Consider the following 8592-nt stretch of genomic DNA (forward strand, 5'->3'; position numbering starts at 1 on the left):
GGGGGCAGGGGGAGGGGCTGCCCAGGCACAAGTGTGAGGCAGGGGGCGGGGTTGCCAGGAACAGGTAGGGGAGAGGCCCAGGGAGGGAGCTGCCTTGCCCTGGCTTATTGGGAGACCAGCCTGGCAATCAGGAAGTGATGGGAATTTGCATGGACTCAATTTCTGTGATGAAATTTTCTGCGTCAACTTGGCTAGGCCACAGTATCTAGATATTTGCAAACACTACTCGGCTAGCTGCTTCTGTAAAGGTGTTTTTCAGATGTCATTCCCATTCCCATTTAAATCAGTAGGCTTCGGGCAAAGCTGATGATGTACCAGGCAGAGCATGGTGGGCCTCATCTGATCAGCTGAAGGCCTTAAGAGAAAAAAGACTGAGACCCTTGAGGAAGAAATTCGCCCAGTGACAGACTTGGGACTCACGCTGTGGCGTCGGCTTCCTCCTGGGTCTCCAGCCTGCCCTGCAGATTTCAGACTTGCAGCCTCTGTAATTACACGGGCCAACTTTGGAAACAAATCCCCGTCTCCACATGTATACATATCACACCACATTGGTTCTGTCTCTTTGGAAGGCCCTGCCCCATACAGACAGGCTCAGGGAAGGCATCCTCAAGAGGAGGGCCCTGCCCGGCCGGGGTCTGGAAGCCAGGTGGCCATGCTGGGCCGGCCCGTGGTGCTGGCCTAGGCAGGCGTGTGGAGGGGAGGGGCTGAAACGTCTGGTCTACAGGCTTCAGAGGCAGGGCAGGTCAGGGGCAACTAGGAAAGGACAGAAGACGGAGGAGTGTTTGGTCTGAGTGTAGGGGGTCACTCCCTGCAGTGTGGTCAGGGGCTCAGGGGTCCTCTGGGTTCGAGGGGGTGAACTAAGATTTGGCATTAAGAATGGGACAAAGAGCAGATGGCAGATGCCTGGGAGAGGTGGCTGGAGAGGGAAGGAAGAGGGTGAAGGCAGCATTTACTTTTTCCCCTATGCTTCTCCTAGAAATGAGGATGGCAGCCGGGATAAAGAGCGAGTCCCATTGGAGTAAAGAGGGAGACCCAGGCATCTCAGATCAACTTCCCCTTTTCATTCCTAAGACTGTAAACTTCCCCTTTTCATAAGTAATTCCTGAGACTGTAAACTGAGACCCTTTTCATATGTAATTCCTGAGACTGTAAACTGAGACCCTTTTCATATGTAATTCCTGAGACTGTAAACTGAACCCTTTTCATATGTAATTCCTGAGACTGTAAACTGAACCCTTTTCATATGTAATTCCTGAGACTGTAAACCGAGACACTTTTCTTTCTTTTCTTTTTTTTTTTTTTTTAAAGATGAGGTTTCACCATGTTGGTCAGGCTGGTCTTGAACTCCCGACCTCAGGTGATCCGCCTGCCTTGGCCTCCAAAGTGCTTGGATTACAGGTGTGAGCCACCATGCCCGACCAACCGAGACCCTTTTCATATGTTAAGCTATAAACCTAAGATTCTTCCAAGTGTAACATCTAAAGTATAAGCCTATATAAAGACGGAATCTTCCTTTATTAGGGGAGCTTGGCTGTTAGGCAACTGTGCCACCTTGCTCCCGGCCGAATAAACTCCTTCCTCCTGTATTCTGGGTCAGAGAGATCCGTTTCCTGCGGCTGCTCCTGCTACAGGAGCAGAGCTGCCCACACACGGAGTGGCTGAAACAACACATCCTCTCACAATCCCAGAGGCCGAAGTCCAGACTCAGTGTCACTGGGTGGAAGCAAGGTGTCCTCAGGGACGGCTCCTTCTGTAAGCTCCGGGACAAACCTGTTCCTCGAATTTGCCCGTTTCTAGAGCCTGCCTTGGCTGGGCCCTACCTATGTCCTCAAAGCCAACAGTCCTACCTACCTCGATCTTCTCAGCACCTTCTCCTCTGCCTCCTTCCCTGCCATTCCTGTCCAAGGACTCCTGTGGTGACCTGGGGCCCACCCTGATAATCTAAGATAAGCTCCCATCTCGAGAGCTATTGAGTCACATCCTCAAAGTCCCTTTGACCTGGTAAGGCCACGTCTCACTGGTGTCAGGGATGAGGATGTAAACGTCTCTGGAGGGGGTGTTATTTTATGCACAACACAGCCATTTGTTGAACTGGAGAATGTTGGGTGAGGAAGAGGGGTTCAATTTGGGGCCCAGAGCGTGTGCAGTGCCTGTGGACTGTGGAGGTGTCCCCCTGTCCTCAAACTGCCCTGCAGGGTGAGGTCAGAAGCCAGGCTGCTGGAGTCCAGGCAGAGCTCTGGAAGTCACCAGCTGGCAGTGGCATCTGTGTGAAAACAAGGGCAAGTGAGGGAAGTAAGGGCAGGTGGAGGGGCCTGAATCCTGAAGCCCCTTACTCCAGAATTGGAGTGTCTGGTGATGAAGCTTGGGGTGGAGAGGGATACACTGAGAAAGGCTGAGTTGTAGAGCTGGGTCTGGGCTGGGTGGGATGGGACCATCAGGGGCTGAACTGGTGGGTCGGGACCACAGGGGCTAAGCTGGTGGATCGGGACCACAGGGGCTGAGCCGGTGGGATGGGACCATAGGGGCTGAGCCAGTGAGATGGGGCCATCAGGAGCTGAGTTGGTGGGATGGGGCCATCATGGTGATTTGGGGGGATGGGGCGACTGGTGTTGGGTTGGGTGGGATGGGCAGCTTGGTTTAGCTAGGGTGGTCCTGGTGGTTGGTGGTTCAGCCCCAGTTCAGCCAGGCTGGGTTGGTCTGAGGCACTTGTTTCTGGCGTAGGGTTTGTGAGTGTCAGGAAGAGTTGGGCAATGCCTGTGGCTTTCCCCAAAGGGTTCTTGGGCCATCCGAAAGTGCCACAGAACAGAGGCATGACTCATGCCTCAGCAGCTGGAGGGTGATGGAGGAACGGGCCCTCCACTGGCCCCAGGGGCCTCAGGCACTGTCCAAACATCTGCATTCACCTCCACCCCAGATGGGGCCAGTGACCACCCCATAGCCTCACACCGGGCCAGCCACTCTAAAGGGGCCCTGACTTCCATACGCAGAAGGAGCCCAGGCCATCTCCAAGCCTCCTCAGTCCACCCCAATAAGTCCTTGCAGCAGAGCTGGAAGTGCCACCACATCCCCGCCCCAGTCCCACTCCAGCCCCCAGGCTAGGGCCACGATGACCCCGTCGTGACTTCATCAGGGGGGTGGAGAGGGAGTGGAGAGCTGGAGCTCCATGGAGCCTGGGCGTGGGTGCTCCCTCCTCTCCCGGAATAACTCGTTCTGCTTTGGCCTGATCTGGTCCCACTCGAGGAAAAGACCTTATCACTCTCCTGTTGCCCTCGCCTACCTTCCACCCACAGCCAAGAGGACTGTTCCCCAGGGTGGGCCGGTGGTGGCGGTCAACCCTCGCCCATTCTCAGGATGCCAGCTCCTCTGTGGTACCCTGCCCCTCCCAGGCAGCTGGACGAACGGGTCTGGGGCTGTGACACCCCCTCTCTTTGGAGCAGTGACTCAGAAGGGCAGGGAGTGGTGGGCGGGGACAGGTGTCCCCTCTGTCCCGTGAACAATGCCCTGATTCTTCCAGCCTGCATGGGGTTGCTGAGGTGGGGGCAGAGCAGGGAGGGTGGGACTTGCCCTGCCCAGAGGCAGATGCTGAGGCCTCCGCTTCCAGTCCTGGAGGGACCCCACGCCTCATCAGGGGTGCTGCGGACGCAGAGCCCATGTTCCTTGAGTTACCCAGCACGATGTCCTGCACCTCCCTGTGTCATGCTGGCAGGAAGCACGGCTCTATGGCAGACAGAGGTCCTCCAGGTGTGTGGCTTCACCTGGACTTCTCATCTGTGTGAGCCTCAGCCTCCAATCTGTAAAATGGGATGGTAACATGCAGGGCGGGAGCATGGTGGCAGGCGCTCCCGTGTAACCTGCCCCTCTCCGTTGGCTCTGGACTGCTTGACAGTCACACAAGAAAGCCCAGGGGTCTTTGCCCCTCAGGCCATGGAGGTCACACAGGCCGTGGGAGAAGCATGGTGACCAGGCTATGGAGCTCATGAAAGGTAGGGAGGACGTCTTCCAAGAGGAGGCCAGCCAGAGGGTGGGGAGCCTGCTATGGGAGGCAGGGCCCCGCGGGCAGAATGCCCCCAGAAGCAGGAAGGAGCAGGGAGGCCAGCACGCCATCCTGCTGGCTTGGCCAGACCGAGGGTGCACGGGTGGAGGCGGAGCTGCAGCCCTGGAGGCTGGACAGGGAAGTCGAGGGAGGCTGGGAGGGCCTCAAATGCCATGGTGAGAGCATCTGAGTCTGTTCTCGGGCGATCAGGTGGGTGCTGCTGGGAGTGGTGGCAAGCAGGCTCTTTTCTCTGGGTCCCACCTGGGACACGCTATTGCTCCTCACTCGCTCACCCCACTGAGTTTGCAGGGACTGCGCCCCTCTCTGGGCAACCCCTAACACAGGAGAGCACAAGCTGGGCAGAGGGAAAGGGGGTCCTCAGGGCCCGTGGCTCCCTCTGCTCCTCATGCATGTAGGCTTGGTCCTCTTGGGTGGACCAGTGCCAGGCGGGAAGCAGCCCTACCCATGGCTCTGCTCCATGCTCCCCAAGTCTCCACAGAAACTGCCCAGCAGGGTCCTGTCTGCAAGAGTGTAGGCCCTCCTTGCCTGGCCCCGGGACGGAGCTGCCGCAGCAGGATGAGGATGCCCCTGCTTCTTTGGTCCATTGGCTGCTCCATTTGCCACGAGTTTGTGGATCCACGTTTGCATGACGTGGATGCTGTGATGAACAGAATGGACAGAAATCCCTGCCTTCCAGGAGCGGATGGTCAGGGATGGGGGACATGGGGGACATGGGCAACACAGTAACAAACACAGGAATAGTGACTGGAAGAGCAGTCAAGGGGAAGGGTGGGGCAGCTGCTGGGGATGCCTGGGGTCAGGGAAGGCCTCTGGAGAAGGGGCTACCAGGTAAGGAAGCAGAGGCAGGGAGGAAGCCAGCTCCTGCCCCACGGGCACAAGTTCCCCAGGCCAGTGGTGCATGCGCCAGATCGCACAGAGGAGGGAGCTGGGCCCTGCGGGCTGCGCCCTGAGTGTCCCGGGGGGTGTCTGCTGGGCTGAGAGCAGAAGGGTGGGGACCACCTCCGCAGGCCATCAGGGCCACTGGCGCTTGTTGAGAGAGGAGTGTAATGGGGCGTGGGAGAAGCAGAGGAGAAAGATCAGGGGGCTGTATGGGACGTGCTGGCCGATAAGGCAGGGTGGGGTGGCAGGCTTTGCTAGTGGGCTGAATGGGTGGAGGTGGTGGCAGTGACAGGGGATGCCTCCTAGAAGGGGAGGCTGAAGAAGAGCCTGTCTGAAGGGGGTGGTCAGAACCACAGAGGGTGACTTGCCGCCAGCCCCCCCACCTCGTGGCCAATGGGCAGCTGGATGCAGGTCTGGGGATCAGAGGAACACCCTGACTGAGATGCGCATGGGACCTCTCAGCCCAAGAGGATTTCCAGCCTGGAGGTGGCAGGAAATGTCAAGGGGTCAGGGCCGACCCAGAGGAGCAAGGAGGAGCTGGAGAGGGGGCTGAGCATGGGATGCGTCCACACTCTGATCCCCAGGCACGGCCATGAGCAGCACTGAGGCGCTTGCAGTGGCAGCTCCCAGTGGTTCAGGCTTGAAGGATGTGGAGGGGAGGTGCCAGGAGCTGGTGTCTGAGGCTAACTCGGGGTGTGTGGCTGGGAAGGGGCAGGGGACCAGCGTGGTGGCCAGGATGCCCTAGGATGCACTTGAAGCTGGGAGGATCTGGCACAGGGGAGCAATCCCTGCAGGTGAAAGGGTGGCAGCTGTGACACTGGGAAAGGTGGGCTGCCACAGAGTCAGCAGGGGAGGCAGAGCCACTGAGCGTGTCTGCAGCATTGCTGGGCGCTAACCCTGGGTCCCGGCCTGCAAGAGAGACCCTGGGGCAGTGGAAAGTTCACTCCCTCCCTGAGTGTCCTGAACCAGCGACCGCTGAGGCCTAGATCCAGCTGACCTCTGAGCGCATGACGCGAGGCCCTTCCTGTGACCTGCAGGCCAGCCAACGACTTCCTTCCCCTTCCAGAAGTGGCTCCCTCGTCCCTGTGCTGGGGTTGTCATGTGAGGCTGGCCTTAGCTTCCAGGCCCTGAGGCCCGGGCACTGTGCCCGTCCCCAGCTCTGCAGCCCCTCGCCCTGGTCCAGGCAGCTCCCCTTCTCAGCCACAGAGCCTGTTCCCCTCAGCAGATGGTGGCTCTTCCTCACCCCTTGGCAGAGGCCCCGCCCATCTGTATGGCTGCCTGGCCTCTGTGTACAGGTTCTGCCACATGGGCAGTGCCCTCCTGCCTCCTGGGCCTGGCCGAGCCCGTCCTTCCACTGCTGAGACCATGATGAGGGGTGTCCACCCTCAGCCAGGACGGACCTCCCATCCTGGGGTGCAGACAGCATGGGGGAGCCCTGTCACAGCTGTTTCACCGCTGGGAGCTGTCACCTCCCAGGGGCTGTGAGCTGCCCAGGTTCCGAGGGGGTGGGACTGTGGCTGGGGACTCGGGCTGAGGGCCTGGGAGGGTGACATTGCAGAGCCGGAAGAGTCCACCTGGAAGCCAAGGCGAGGTCCCAATGCGGCCCCAGCAGCAAGGAAGAAGACGCTGGAAAGGCGGTGGTCCCAAAGCGTCACCTGCAGGTGTCTGAGGCTGACTCTCTTGGGGTATGTGGCTGGGAGGGCCTGGGTGGTGGCTCCCAGCCCATCCCCCATGTAGTCAGCTTCATGTCCCCAAGGCCTTTCTTTTTCTTTCTTTTTTTTTTTTTTGAGATGGACTCTTGCTCTTTCACCAGACTGGAGTGCAGTGGCACAATCTCGACTCACTGCAACCTCTATCTCCCGGATTCAAGCAATTCCCCTGCCTCAGCCTCCTGGGTGGCTGGGACTACAGGTGCATGCCACCATGCCCAGCTAGCTATTTTTATTTTAGTAGAGTCAGGGTTTCACAATGGCCAGGGTGGTCTCCATCTCCTGACCTCATGATCCGCCCGCCTCAGCCTTCCAAAGTGCTGGGATTATAGGCGTGAGCCACCGCGCCCGGCTGCGCCCAAGCCCTTTCTTAGCCTACCTCACCACCCCCCCACCCAAGGGGCAGGCAGGGCCTTGATCCTTTGCCCCAGATGAGGAAACTGGCACCCACAGAGGAGGTTGCTCAAGGAAAGTGCAGCAATTCCCGATCAGACTTTTTTTTTTTTTGCTGCCTTTCCAGTTTTGCAAAAGTCACATCTCTGTTGGGGTGACAGGCAGTGTCCCCGCTGTTTCCCCACAGTTGCTGTGCCTTGAACAGAGCCCCAGCGGACAGAGGGCTCTGGTGGCCGCTCCACAGGCCCCACGGGCAGGATTCCCTTTAGCCAGCAGCCCCCTCCCCACAGCGGCTCACACTCGAGCTGGGGAGGCCCCTCCTGAGCTTCCGTGTCCTCAGCAGGGGAAAAACCAGCGCCCCAGGGGTGCCAGCCACACAGCACTGCCTGCCCCGAAAGAGAAGGCGCTTGCCACAACGCCCAGCGAAGCAGGGATCCCTCTGGACCGAGTGGAGCCAGGCCCTCACCTCACCAGGGAACAGGGCAAGAGCCCCCATTTGCCCCATCCTTCTGTCTCTGGATCCCTCAATTGTACCCAGCCTCTGCTCACGGCCCCTCCACATCTTTCCCTTTCTCCACCCAATCCTTTGTTCTTTAGCTGGGCTGAAAAGGGTCCTCGAAGATGTCCACGTTCTAACCACCAGGACCTACATGACAAAGGGGCCTCCAGATGTAGCTAAGTCAAGGCACGTGGGATGGGAGATTATTCTGGAATATCCAGACAGGCTCAAGCAATCACAAGCATCAGGATAGGAGGCGGGGAGGGTCAGGGCCACAGCAGACCAGAAGATGCCACTGCTCGACTTGAAGGCAAAGGAGGGGGCCGTGAGTCAGGGAATGCTGGCGGCCTCTGGGAATGGGAGACACGAGAGATGGATGTATCGTTAGGGGCTCCAGAAGGGAACCGCCCTGCAGACAGCTTGATATTAGCTCCGTGAAAACCTTGTGGGACTTGCAAACTCTCAAACTACAAGATGATAGATTTGCGTGGTTTTAAGCCACTGTTTGTGGTAATCTGCCGCAGCAGTTAATTCGTCAGAGACTCACACAGCCCTTGTGTCGGGTGACCAACTGACCTTTGTCAAACCGCAGGTCCCACAGTCCCGGCCCCTCTCATCCCCAGGTGGGCCGGAAGGTAGTCACTCTCCTTGTTCCGCTCTTTGTTCCTCTCCTGCCTTAAGCCCCGACTCGCTGTCCCCAAATGTCTACCCCATCCTGTGGCAGAATGTCTCGTGGAGAGCGCTAGGGATGCCGGATCCGCTCCACCTTTGAGAGAGGCGGAAGCTGGGTCCCACTTCACAGGCAGGAAGACGGAGGCAGGGCAGACCCAGCAGCCATGAGGTCACAGAGTCAGGATTTTCACCCTGGAGCCTGGTGCCCAAGCCTGAGATTCCCCCCACCCCGAGTGATGCTGTGGGCAGGCATCTCCCCTCCCAGCCTAGGGCCCCCAGCCTGCTCTGGCCCTCAGCCCCCACAGCCCCATCCCTGGCTGGGCCCTGGTGGCCACTCTTCCTCGGATCTCCCAGGCCCCTCCAGCTCCTGTTCTTATCCTCTGTTT

Source organism: Cebus imitator, unplaced genomic scaffold (genome assembly GCF_001604975.1).
Source record: "Cebus imitator isolate Cc_AM_T3 unplaced genomic scaffold, Cebus_imitator-1.0 Scaffold836, whole genome shotgun sequence".
Classification (NCBI taxonomy): domain Eukaryota; kingdom Metazoa; phylum Chordata; class Mammalia; order Primates; family Cebidae; genus Cebus; species Cebus imitator.